Source organism: Coenobita brevimanus, chromosome 17 (genome assembly GCF_032717465.1).
Source record: "Coenobita brevimanus isolate Jiangsu-jjx chromosome 17, ASM3271746v2, whole genome shotgun sequence".
NCBI lineage: Eukaryota > Metazoa > Arthropoda > Malacostraca > Decapoda > Coenobitidae > Coenobita > Coenobita brevimanus.
The window spans coordinates 4212488-4226856 of record NC_136970.1 but is presented as its reverse complement, the minus strand read 5'-3'; the positions used below and the strand labels follow the sequence as shown (position 1 = coordinate 4226856).

The following is a 14369-nucleotide window of genomic DNA, read 5'->3' as shown; positions in this document are numbered from 1 at the left end:
CACCACCTCGGTATATGGTCAAGGTGGCATGAATAAATAAATAAAATAAATCAAGCAAGAAGACATTATCAACGTACAATGCCCAATGAAATGAGTTGCACATACTTCCTTTTTTTTTTTTTCCCCAAATTTACCAGGTGTTCTTGCTCTCTTCAAACGATTTTATTATTCTATATTTGGAGTGACTTGGAACTGGAAGGGTTAAATATGGCCAGCATTAACCCATTCAGTACGAGGCCGTCATAAAGAATAAAATAGTTTGGCAGCGTTAAGAATGAACTGGAAAATAAGTCACTGGGTTCAGGAGTCAATATTCATTCCTATTTCATCTCCTTTTCACTTTCTTTTTTCTTATACCTTCACTCCCTCTCCTTTTTCTCTTTTCTTTCGTCTCCTCATAGTCATTCTCTATTCACCTCCATTCATTTTCCCTCCCCTTCCCTTCCCCTACCCTCCTCTCCTCTCTCTCTCTTCTCCTCTCCCATTTCATTCACTTTTTCCCCTCTCTTCTCTCCACTCCTTTCATTTCCCTTCCCTCGTCTCCTTCCTTTCTCACTTCTCTCTTTTCTCCTCTCCCCTCCTTCCCTTTCATTCCCCTTCCCTCCTCCAGTCCTTGTTCTTTTCCCCCCAGCTCACTTTCCTTTCCATTTCTTTCCCCTCCACTCTACATTTTTCCCTCCTTCCCTCCCCCCATCTCTCTCGAACATGGGAGCCAAATAAGAGAGAGAGAGAGAGAGAGAGAGAGAGAGAGAGAGTGTGTGTCAGAGAGAGAAACAAGGTAATGAGGCCACAAAAAATGTACATGTATTTCCTGTGACGTACCCAAGGAAAAACTTCATGAGCTTCTGGGAAAGGGTAACATTTCACACGATACGCTATCAAGGAAAATATTTATGCATCGATGAAGCAGTATATTCCCAGAGTAAGGTGTGTGTGTGTGTGTGTGTGTGTGTGTGTGTGTGTGTGTGTGTGTGTGTGTGTGTGTGTGTGAGAGAGAGAGAGAGAGAGAGAGAGAGAGAATCGTGTCACTGCTACCGGTACCTGGAAATATACACTTGTTCCTCTAACCTGGACTAAAACTGATATCTCCGTTTTGAATACAGAGTTGTAACAACAGCTTAACAGGAACATAGTGCTAGTCACGAAGAAGTGCTACGAAGAGGATGCAAAACCAAACACTGCCTTTCTCTGCCACGGAGCCACGTGAAATCAGCTGCGAAAGGACGAAAATCTGGGCCAAGTTAAGGTGAACTGAGTAGAGCAGTGATGTCAGAGTATTGGCAAGACTTCCATTTGGTTGTAGTTAAATGAATAAAAATAAAAAAATAAACCAATCAAGTATTATTCCTTTCAAGATGGAGTGATCTGAGGCTAGGATATGGGAGCTCTCTCTCTCTCTCAGCGGTCCACCATCTTCCTCTCGGTGGATCGGGAGGGGACTGATGGATGGGTAGCTTCACCGCACGATATCAGTGCCACCACATGAAGGCCTCCCTCTCCAACAAATATATATATATATATATATATATATATAGAGAGAGAGAGAGAGAGAGAGAGAGCGTAGTAAAGGTACGGTACCAAACTCAAACATGTTATCACAGGAAATGCGTCACATGAGTCACTTGCGTCATAAGGCCTACACATACCTTCAGTCCAATTATATATTTTTCACCTTTAATCTAAATCCAGATGGTTTTATCTGGCTTACGAAAGATCTCTGGTTGGTTTATTATCATCTGACGGAACTGGGTGACTCACTGAACTTTTTTTTAAATGCAAGAAAGAAGTAACCAAAGGCCAGTAGCCCGCAAGATTGTGTTCCTCCAAAAAACAACAAAAACAAGATAGGCTAACAGCCAAATTTAAGATCCGTTCATTTCGAGATGCCTGGACACACTGCGTCTGAAAGACCGGAGATCACAGGCAGTGGGAAATACAAAGGGAGACAATTTCAGACCTGACCTGTTATATACATGAAAGACAGAGTAACGATGAACTCCTGCATTAGAGAGCTGAATAGAAAAGGGATGGGAGTTTGTAGTTAGATGGGTGCTACGCGCCCGAAGTAGTGGTCGAGGGATACAAGCAGACAGTTCAGAGGAGCAGTGACCATTGAAGCAGTGATATAAAAGAGATAGAGATGCAACACTGCGATGAAGAGACAGAGGTTGAAGGGAGCCAATAAGAGGAGGAGAGTTAATGAGATGAAATGCCTTTGACTCCACAATGTTGCGAACAGCTGTATGTGGGGAGCCTCCCCACATATGAGAGTTGTACTCTACACAAGGGCGAATAAAACCCGTGTACTGCACAAAGTCAACAACTGCGCAGAGGTAAAAAAAAAAAAAAAAAAAAAAAAAAAAAAAAAGGCACGGAGTCGGTTCAGTACACCTAATCTCTTGGATGCAGATTTTGAGAATATGATCTTTCCAAGATAAATTCCGATACAATGAAACCCAAAGTATGTTTAGGTACGGAGTCGACTTAGCACACCTAATCTCAGAGGCAGATTTTATAAGAGAGGTAATATGATCTTTGCAAGATAAATCCCGAGAGAATGAAACCCCAAGTATGTTTACAGATGATGAAGGACTGAGTTGCATAGTTAATAATCAGAGGATAGTCCTGTAATGCCAAGTTGTGTCTGCATGAAATTAGGATACTGCAATGAGTCTCCCTGGTTACTAGTCAAATCAACCCTCCACTATGACTGCACCTAGTTATCGCCTGAGTAGAAAGGGAGTTAGTAATCTCTGTCGGGTTAGAACAGAGGCCATATATTACTGAAGTGGCTTTTAAAGGCAGTAACGAACCCCATCACTTTTGAAAATTCTATCCTAAGGTGAATAAATGAAAGGTTTCTATACCCTTTTCATTCTAACTTGGCCTAAATTCTCCCTCACGCCATCTTGAAAGCTGAGTTGTAGCAAGAGTACGCTTGAATTTGAAGCTAGTCACAAAGAAGTGCTGTGGACGGGATCTGTAAAGTGCTATGGAAGGGATTTGTAAAGTGCTATGGAAGGGATGTGTAAAGTGCTATGGAAGGTATTTGTTAAGTGCTATGGAAGGGATTTGTTAAGTGCTATGGAAGGGATTTATAAAGTGCTATGGATGGTATTTGTAAGTGCTATGGAAGGTATTTGTAAAGTGCTATGGAAGGTATTTGTTAAGTGCCATGGAAGGGATTTGTAAAGTGCTATGGAAGGGATTTGTAAAGTGCCATGGAAGGTATTTGTTAAGTACTATGGAAGTGTATTTGTAAAGTGCTATGGGAGGGATATGTAAAGTGCCATGGAAGGGATTTGTAAAGTGATATGGGAGGCATTTGTTAAGTGCCATGGAAGGGATTTGTAAAGTGCTATGGAAGGGAGTTGTTAAGTGCCATGGAAGGGATTTGTAAAGTGCTATGGAAGGGATTTGTAAAGTGCTATGGGAGGGATATGTAAAGTGCCATGGAAGGGATTTGTAAAGTGATATGGGAGGCGTCTGTTAAGTGCCATGGAAGGGATTTGTAAAGTGCTATGGAAGGGATTTGTAAAGTGCTATGGGAGAGATTTGTTAAGTGCCATGGAAGGGATTTGTTAAGTGCCATGGAAGGGATTTGTTAAGTGCCATGGAAAGGATTTGTAAAGTGCTATGGGAGGGATTTCTAAAGTGCTATGGAAGATATTTGTAAAGGGCTATGGAAGAGATGTAGAGCCATAGCATTTTTTTTTCCAGTTCCGTGTAATATGCTCCAAAAGGACGAAAATCTGTGCCACGTGTAAAAAAAAAAAATGTAGTAATGTCGGGGTTAATTACTACACTATAATCTCTTCCAAAACGATATCATTTGGCGAGAACACTTATAAGACCAAACACACACGAGAGAGAGAGAGAGAGAGAGAGAGAGAGAGAGAGAGAGAGAGAGAGAGAGAGAGAGAGAGAGAGAGAGAGAGAGAGAGAGAGAGAGAGAGAGAGAGAGAGAGAGAGAGAGAGAGAGAGTCATTAGCTACTACAAAACTGATTATAAGTTTTAGTGCCCAACTTATATCATTAAGAGGTGAGGAAGAGGAAATGAGGAGGGGGAGAGAAAAGCACATGGAGAGGGAGAAAGAGGAGGGAGGAGAGAGGAAAAGGGAGAACAGGGGGAGGGAGAGGAGAAAAAAAAAAGACGTAAAAGGGTGTAGACAAGGAGGGAAATGGGGAGGAGGAGAGGAGGGAAAAAGAAGAGGTGGAAAGAGGAAAGGGACATGGTAAACGAAGAGGGGAAGTTGGAAAAAGAGGAAGGGGAAAGGAGTGGAGAATGAAGGGAAGTAAGAAGGGACTGAGAAGAGAGAAGGAAGGGTAGATAAGAGGGAATGAGATAAAGGAAGATGGAAGAAGGGGGGAGGGAGGAAAGTAACAATGGAGGAGGAAGAAAACTGAGAAACTGTGGAGAGGATGAGAGGGTCGGAATGGGGGAGAAGGGAGGGGGTGAAAGAAAAGAAGTAAAGGAAGGACGGAGGAAAGAAAGAGTGCGGAGGGAAGGAGGGAGGAAGGAGTGCAGAGAGACGTAAAAGAGAGTGTGCGAGCAAGGAATGAGTCACAATTTCGTATTACATATCGATGTGGCCACAAGTTTTTATACTCATACGTGGCTGGAAACACACACACACACACACACACACACACACACACACACACACACACACACACACACACACACACAAATCACGTTATCAACGTTCAAGGCCTTTGTAATAAAAATACTACTCTCGAAACTTCGCGGTACCTTGATCTCCTCAGGTTCCACATAATCGGCAAAAAAGCGCGTCTTGGCAACTGTCAAGGGGGCGGGCCGCATTTAGCCGGTCGTCATGACAACCAGCATCAACGTTGCCACGTCACGGGAGGTGTGTAACCACGTCAATGTCTTCCCTCTCAATTAGTGTACTGCGGTCTGATAAGGTGATTCTATTTTTAGGGATGTGTGTTGGTATTCTGACGTAGGTGGTAAAGATGGAGAGGCATGGGATTCAAATTTGCACGTCACTTCTAATAATTCAAATTCTAACCGACGTCAGCTTCCCCTCGAAATTAGTACTGGGTCTAGAGCTGATGTTAATACGCTTTAGGAATTCTATCAATGCCTTTTTTTTTTTTTTATTCTGACTAAATGGTATAAGCATATGAGATGGATTCATTTTAAAGTCACTTCTGGCCACGTATGCAAATTACAACCTACCGTACTTCAGGATTCCCCTCTCAGTAGTATTGCCGTGTGAAGGGTGATATTTTTTCTATTTCTGGGATGCTTGTGGGTGTTATGACGTGCACGGAACGGAAATCAAACTTTAAATAGAAAAGCTGAAATAACGGTCTAAAAAAAAAAGATCGTTAATTCCACTGCATGGCGAATTTTTAGATGCTGTAAATATGAAGACACCGATGGATAGCACGATAAGGCTGCGTGGCATGTTACAGGAGACCGAAGATGAGATGGAGGGATGGGGTGCAGCTATATGAGAGGGATGTGTGAGCTGGGTGACACGGTGGCGATTCGTATGTGGCCACTCCTTATGGGATTTAGGAGTCTGGCGATAGAAAGATAAATAGACAGATAGACAGAGACAGATGGATATAGACTGATGGACATGTATTTGAGGTTACTGATTCCTGATCTGAAATATGAATGGGATTGGATGATTATTTATGAAGGCTTACGTCAGGTTAATGTAAATACGATCCTCCTTTCACTCTAATCTGGCCTAATATTGCCATCTCTCCATCTTCAATGCTGAGGTGTAACAATAGAATAACACCAGAATACGATACTAGTCACAAAGAAGTGCTATGGAAAAGATGTAAAACCGTAGTACTGTTTCTGCTACTGAGCTACGTGAAATAAGCTACAAAAGGACGAACATCTGGTCCAAGTTAAAGTGAAAGAAGTATATGACGTCACCGTAATGGAAGCGGAATAAGGCAAGATATGGGATTGTTCAACGGTGACAGATACAAGGCTCAGACGGTGAACCGATGGAGTAAGGCAAGATATGGGATTGTTCAAAGGTGAGAGATACAAGGTTCAGACGGTGAACTGATGATAGTGGCAGGGTGGTACGGTGAAGGAGAGAGTGAGAAGTACAAGAAGTCGACGGTGAAGATGACAGTGGTATGGTGACGGGGTAAAGCTTAGATACAAGGCACACACACACACACACACACACACACACACACACACACGGGTACGGTGCTACAAGGTGGTATGGTGTATGATTTGGCTATCTGACAGGGTGGTTATAAGGTGTTCCCCAAGTTATACCCTTCGAACAAAGAACAGGGTGGGCAAAAATTACTTCCCACCTCCTAGCTATATCCCAAGAACAAATAACGATAAAAAAAAAAAAAAGAAAAAGAAAATTAGTGGACACATTCTTACCCCTCCCCCCCAAAAAAAAAAAAAAAAATACACCCACGGCACAAGAAATACAATAGGTTACCTTGAAATACATCTTTACTACAACAGCGTCTGGTTGTATTTTTGCTGTATCCAGGCGACTTTATTTAGCTAGGGGGAGTGTGATCGGTCAGTGTTAATAAAGAAGGATTTAGGCTTCAATTAAAGGTCTTTATCAATCTTACCAAAACTCGACTTTCTGTAATAAATATGAAAGTACGACAAAATAATGTGCTCATAGTTTCTACCAATAATAATAATAATAATAATAATAATAATAATAATAATAAGTTAAACAGACAACGTACTGATGCTTTTGTACTATGGCACTACTACCACTACTACACACACACACACACACACACACACACACACGGGGAGGGGGGTAGAAAACTGTAAAAGATGTAGTAAGAGCAATGATGAAAATGGCAAAAATACTGTGCATACAACTAGACAGTAACACACACCATACCCACAGCAAGTAAATATATATATAAAAAAAGGGAGGCGACACTATAACTTTAGATGTAGTGAGGAGCGGTGCTAAAAAAAATATATTGGTATTTAAACGCCAAAAACTAAAAAAAAAAAAAAAAATTGACCTTCACGTAGGGCAAAAGAAGGGATACCAAAGAAAAAAAAAAGTACCCAAATTGACACGTGTGTACCCAAGACCTTGATTTCGCTTGGTCCTTACATGCTGCTAGGCACTCATCATGTGTGTGTGTGTGTGTGTGTGTGTGTGTGTGTGTGTGTGTGTGTGTGTGTGTGTGTGTGTGTGTGTGTGTGTGTGTGTGTGTGTGTGAGAGAGAGAATCATTGTGTGTGTGGTGAGGTGCATTCTGTCATGGGTCCTCCACCTATAATTTAACAAATGCAGGTTAATTCTGAGTAGTGTAGTCTCTCTCTCTCCCTCTCTCTCTCTCTCTCTCTCTCTCTCACACACACACACACACACACACACACACACACACACACACACACACACACGTCAGTACTGCAAGGGTTAGGGGTATTTCAGAGTACTAATAAATTACTCCCAAGGGCAATTACCGACACCAAACTCCTTCACAGTGATATATATACTGTTTGTTTATATTCAATGTGTGGGTGTTTGTATGTCAAGGTGTTTGGGTCTGATAAAGGTATGCCAGATTAAGGTGCCTCAAGGTGATTTAAAGCATCTCTCTCTCTCTCTCTCTCTCTCTCTCTCTCTCTCTCTCTCTCTCTCACACACACACACACACACACACACACACACACACGTCAAGGTAGAGAAAAGCGTACTAAAGCATTACCAACGCTCTCTCTCTCTCTCTCTCTCTCTCTCTCTCTCTCTCTCTCTCTCTCTCTCTCTCGTTGTCAAAGTAGAGAAAAGCGTACTACAGCATTACCAACTCTCTCTCTCTCTCTCTCTCTCAGAATCACCCAAGTACTCATGCTATGCCGGGTTATATAAGGGCAGAGTACTGACCCCGTGGCTACAGGCTGTCTCCAGGCTAAATATATCTTCTCCACATGTTACCCGCATGAAATAATAATAATAATAATAATAAACAAATCACAGCATAAAAGAAAATACATACATACAGTACATACATAACAGTAATGGGGAATGATACCTGGAGGTGATTATAAAAGCAAGTATTTTAATTATATGAACGAGTAGTAGGGTATTTCACTAGAGAAGCCACGATACGCTTATAAAAAAAATTCCTGGCATGCTGTGATGTTTGAGGAGATGTTGTAGCCCTTCAATCACACATTATTTTATTCTTCGTATCTCCAGACCATTTTACTCAAGGTAGACCTCTAGTAGTATACGCAGGTGCTGTAAACTAACTGCAATTCACCTCAACAGTTATTAATTTCTGAAAAGTGTCAAAATATTAACGTATATCTTACTGAGCTTGACTAGGTTCACTTTATATATACGCGTAAAACTGCCATCCCTCCTTCTTGAATCGTGAGCTATTAGGCTACAAGAGATTTGTTTCAGAATATGGTACCAGTCACGAAGAAGTGCTGGGGAAAGGAAGTGGAGCCGCAGTACTCTCTCTCTCTCTCTCTCTCTCTCACACACACACACACACACACACACAGCTACGGAAAACAGGCTGCAAAAGGACGAAAATTTAAGTCAAAGTGCATGAATAACCAACAATAATAATAAGGACTGGAATTTGAGTTCATTATTTACAGATCCCATAACCACCCAAAAAATTACTCCCGAAACAATATTTTTCAAGATTCTGTTTACGGCGTGATAAAAAATAAACTTAGGCCTTTTTCTTCTATTTAAGGAGTTCTAAAAAGTTTTCGGGAGTGTAGCTAAGAAATTTAAAGCAGACTCAAAAATTCAGGTAAGTTTATAGGGAAGGTGTTGCCGTTTGAGTATTTTAGGTATATCGTATTAAGACAAAATTTTAAAAAGCTTAGATGGTGTGAATAATAGGCCAAATTTTTTATTATGTGGAATTCAAGGAAGTTCCAAGCAGGGTGAGTTATAGAAATCAAGGTAAATTTTGGAAGTATCATGACATTTTGGGTATTTCATGGACTTTTTGAGTATTTTAGGTAAAGATACGATTTTCAGACTGCGTGTATATTTTAGGTACGGTAAACTTAAAGATACGGTTTTAAGACAGAGCGTGTGTATTTTAGGTAAACTTAGAGATACGGTTTAAAGATAGTGTATATGTATTTTAGGTAAACTTAGAGATACGGTTTAAAGATAGTGTATATGTATTTTAGGTAAACTTAGAGATACGGTTTAAAGATAGTGTACATGTATTTTAGGTAAACTTAAAGGCACGATTTTAAGACAGAGCGTGTGTATTTTAGGTAAACTTTAAGGTACAATTTTAAGAGTGCGTGTGACTTATAATGTGAATAGAAAGGAATGTTGGCGAGGTAGGACAGGGCAAAGAGAACAACGCAGTAGACTTTATATATAGATCTAACCTTCTCTTCACCACCTTACACTGGCCAGCCTATTCCTACTACTGCTACTACTATTACTACTGCTACTACTACTTCCTCTGTATTTCCTACTGCCTATGACCTCCAGTCTTTCAAACGCGGTGTCCATGCATCTCAAAATGAACGGATCTTGAATTTGTCTTATTTTGTGTTTTTCTTGGAACAATTTTGTGGTTTTTGGATTTTAGTTTTCTTCCTTGCATTAAAAAAAACTACCACTGCTACTACTAACACTACTACAACCATCACTACTGTTGCCACTATACACAATTACTAAACACTTATTTACACCACCACCACTGCAATACCGACTTACATTTACACTGATATTCACAGCTGTCACTTCCCTTCATTACTGACACACCTGAATCACCACCACCATCACCACTGCAATACTCAGTTTATATACAGAACTTTCAGCCATTATACATACACACATTTGCAAACACAAATACACTACCAACACCAACACCACTACAACCTAATTTACCGGAACATTTTTTTATAATTTACACTTCTTATTATTACCCTACAGTGATATTTGGTAGTGTGCATATACAAACTACCACATACACTGCCAACACCATCATCCCAAACCGTATTGACATTTAACCTACACCATAACACACTATACACTACCGACAACCTATGGAAAGCTTTACCTGAAAATAACTGGCGAAAAACAAACAAACAAGGAAGATGAATGGGATACCTTGAATTGGGACTAAGAACTCGTATAACAGGAGAGAGAGAGAGAGAGAGAGAGAGAGAGAGAGAGAGAGAGAGAGAGAGAGAGAGAGAGGGAGAGAGAGCACTGTCCCTGCAACATTTACACTACATTCCACTACTTAACGCCACTACTACTAACTTACACATGGTACACTTATATAACTTTTCGGAGAGCATTGGTAAGCGTGGACTGTGAGGTGAATTTTGGTCTGTGTCTAAATTGGAGGAGGTAAATTGGTTTTGTACTCCACGTGCGAACACCCCTTCCCCCTCGCCTCTCTCTCTCTCTCTCTCTCATTAACTTTATTACAGGAAAACATATCTGAGGTCTGTATATACACTTACGCTGTCCTTGTAACACACACACACACACACACACACACACACACACACACACACACACACATACATACACACAAATTCCACATGCGAACACCATCTCTTCTCTCACCACACACACACACACACACACACACATTCCACATGTGAACACCCTCTCTCTTTCTCTCCACACACACACACACACACACACACACACACACACACACACAAATTTCACGTGCGAACACCCTCTCCTCTCTCTCTCTCTACACACACACACACACACACACACACACACAAATTCCACGTGCGAACACCCTCTCTTCTCTCTCTCTCTCTCTCTCCACACACACACACACACACACACACACACACAAATTCCACGTGCGAACACCCTCTCTTCTCTCTCTCTCTACACACACACACACAGCAAGTTCTACGATTTTATGATTTGGCAAAAACTCAAATGCGTCACCATTAATGCAACTACAGGGATCAGATATCGCAGACTGAAGGTTAGACAGTTAGACAGACAGGTAGAAATAAATAGACATACAGATAAATAGCCTGACTGAGGTAGATAGGCAGGTAGGCAGGTAGAGAGTGATACAGATAGACAAAGCTGATATACTGTGAAAAGGAAGTTGAATCAGGATAGATATATTGGATAAATGAGTGTACTAAGAAAAGGTAAACAAATATATATATACAGTTTATACCCGATGAGTCAGGATAATGTTAGATAGATAGTGTGGGTAGACAGATAATTAGCAGCCGAGTTGGGACAGGTAGATTGGGCAAAATGTTAGTGATAAATTACGTGACAAAAGAGCTACTGTTTAGGAATGAATGATGGACTGAAGTTGAGTTAGGATGAAGTTAGGCTAGACAGACAGGCAGACAGACAATGATAAACTAGAATGAGTCAAAATAGATAGATCAGATAGCCAGATTGATTGACTACCCCAAACGGTGACAACAAAGCCGATAGTTGGGAATGAATGAAGGAATGTACTAGTCAAGATAGTTTGATAAATAGAAGGATAGACAGGCACAATTACTACTCAACTGACAATACGGTACAGCCTGTGATCAACCCCTTTCAATTACGGGTTATTTTTTATGCTATATTCTAGCTACCATTAGTTCATTTCACTCAGCTTGGGAGACTTTACCAGGGTTGGCAGGAAAAAAAAAAAATCCTCCGGAAAAAAAAAAAAAACCAGCTTAAGTGGGTTTTGGTTTTTTTGGGGGTTCTTTTGAGTTTTTATTTAATATAGTTAAATTTTACATACAAAAATGCTGGTTTACATCATATTGATAAATGAGGTCTACATACATATATACTGTAAACATTCAAATTTTAAAACCCATTAAGATCTTATTATTTGGATGCAGTATTTGCAGGCTGCTTTCTGTTTTATCATTTTCTAAAATATCAACTTCACCCCATTCTGTTGCCTTTTTTTCTGCCGCTACCAGCAGACATTTTGTTACTGTCGTCCTCTCATTACCAAGGAGAAACTGAGACTGAGATACTGAGTACTGAGTCAGAAGTAGTCAAGCCTACCTCACCCGTCCATTTCCTGTACAGTACAAGTTAACAGAGGCTTTGTCCAACAGGACCACCTTGTAACAAAAACATGTCTTAAACAAGAGTCTGCTCTTCAGATAACAATTAAAACCTTCTGTTTCACTCTAAAGTACTTTTTAATTGCTTATTTTAACTGATTTACATATAAATATGAGGAATACCAAAAAAAATAAAAATAAAAAAAATAAAACCCACGAAAACCCATATTTTTTTTACTCAGATTTTTTTCCAACCCTGGAATTTATGAATGGAAAAAGACACTGCCTTCTCTGCCCATGCATCCATTAAAGTCTCTCTCTCTCTCTCTCTCTTCCCCACCCACCTCTCGGATGTTAACCCTTCTGAGGGGCCCATCCAACGAAGATCTGCCTCACTACAAGAAATCTTCCCTGAGCAGAATTAAAGCGTCGGGAGGTAACAAGAAAAATGACATGATTCAAGGTGTCTGCCGTTGTAACCTTTAAAGAAAATATCAAAGACGCAACTGTATCTATTAATGTGACGACTATCAACAAGTGATCATGAATTAAGATGATGTATACACTGAATTACCTTTAACATTCTTTTTCTGTCTGTCCTCCTCTCTTCCTATTTCCCCCATCTTTCCCGTCACTTTTTATTACTCCTTTTTTCCTTTTCAGGTGGCTTTACATTGAGTGACAAGCCTAATTGTATCCTGTAAGCCAGAAAACCATTTACAACGCTGGGTGGTAACCATATGACCAATCCATGTGTGTTCCCTACGTGTCAGCAAGAGGGTTGGCGGAGGGTTAGTGCCCCTCCCCGTAAAACAACAACCGGTAACTCGGAGACAAACGGCCACCCCTTACGGGATTATGGTGTCTGACTATAGATAGACAGACAGACAGATAAACAGAACACTGGATATAACCAATGAATAATCAGCCCAAGAGTTCCTTCATATAACCAATGAATAATCAGCCCAAGAGTTCCTTCATATTCGCAAAACTGTGTCAAGACTCAGACATCTTGCTAATCTAATCGACAGTTATCAACAAGGTTACAATCTCGGTTTATTAGGTCATGGAAAGGATATGGTTAGTTTTTCACCTGACAGAACTAGGCCACTGCCAAAACCTTCGTGATAAGTCGTGGTTGCATCAATTTACATATGCCTTGGTTATGATAAAGGAAAGAGCCTCCTTGGTTACTAGTCAAATCAACCATCCAATCTGACTACAGGTACACATGAGCAACCAAAATTCTCATCAGACATACAATACAGACATACACTACCATATTTCAATCATTTCAAAACTACAAAACGACTTAAGATTACTCCGAAACTGTTACAAAATCGGTGACAGTTAAACAGCCTTAACGTTCACTGAACTCGAAAAGATAAACAAAACCAAGTGAGGCATATGATTCAAACCATGATTACGAGATTTTTACAACGCACTGATTATCAATTCATTAAAAGCTAAAATATCAAAGTAGCCTACAGATTTAAATTGTAATCAGAGTATTATACCAACTACTATCACATCAGGCGGGACTGTTACAAAATTCAAATAACCAGCACTGTAATCATTCCTGGCACACATTCAGAGTTTATTTTTTTTGTTTTTTATCAAGCCTGGGTGATAAGGTGAGAGTTACGCAATATCCACCATTTTTTACGTGTTTTTCCCTCTAGGATTTAGCTATCTTACACCCGATTATCTTTTTATGTCTTTACTACCTGATATTTACGTATTTTTAGTCCATCCCCTTCAGTGCCATTACTTTTTTGTCTTTACCTCTTATTTACGTTCCATCCCCTTTAGTCCGATTACCTTTTTGTCTTTACCTGTTATTTTCGTACTTTTTGCCCACCCCTTCAGTGCGATTACCTTTTTGTGTCTTTACCTGTTATTTACGTATTTTTAGTCCATCCCTTCAGGACGCTTACCTTTTTGTGTCTTTACCTGTTATTTACGTATTATTTAGCCACCCCTTCAGCGCGATTACCTTTTTGTCTACCCGTTATTTACGTATTTTTAGCCCACCCTTTCAGTGCGATTACCTTTTTATGTCTTTACCTGCTATCTACGCATTTTTAGTGCCACCCCTTCAGTACGATTACCTTTTTGTGTCTACCTGTTATTTACGTTTTTTTTTTTTTTTTTAGCTCACCCTTCAGTGCGATTACCTTTTTGTGTCTTTACCTGTTATTAACGTATTTTTAGTCCATCCCCTTCAGTACGATTACCTTTTTGTGTCTACCTGTTACTTACGTATTTTTAGTCCAACCCTTCAGTACGATTACCTTTTATTGTCTTTACCTGTTATTTACGTATTATTTAGCCCACACCTTCAG

At 40.2% G+C, this 14369-nt stretch overlaps 1 protein-coding gene across 1 annotated transcript in view; it reads right to left on the bottom strand.

Annotated features, from left to right (window-relative positions):
• The window catches only part of LOC145391188 (uncharacterized), a 42426-nt gene that overhangs the window by 14364 nt on the left and 13693 nt on the right, over positions 1-14369 (bottom strand). The gene's annotated exons all lie outside the window — the stretch shown is intronic.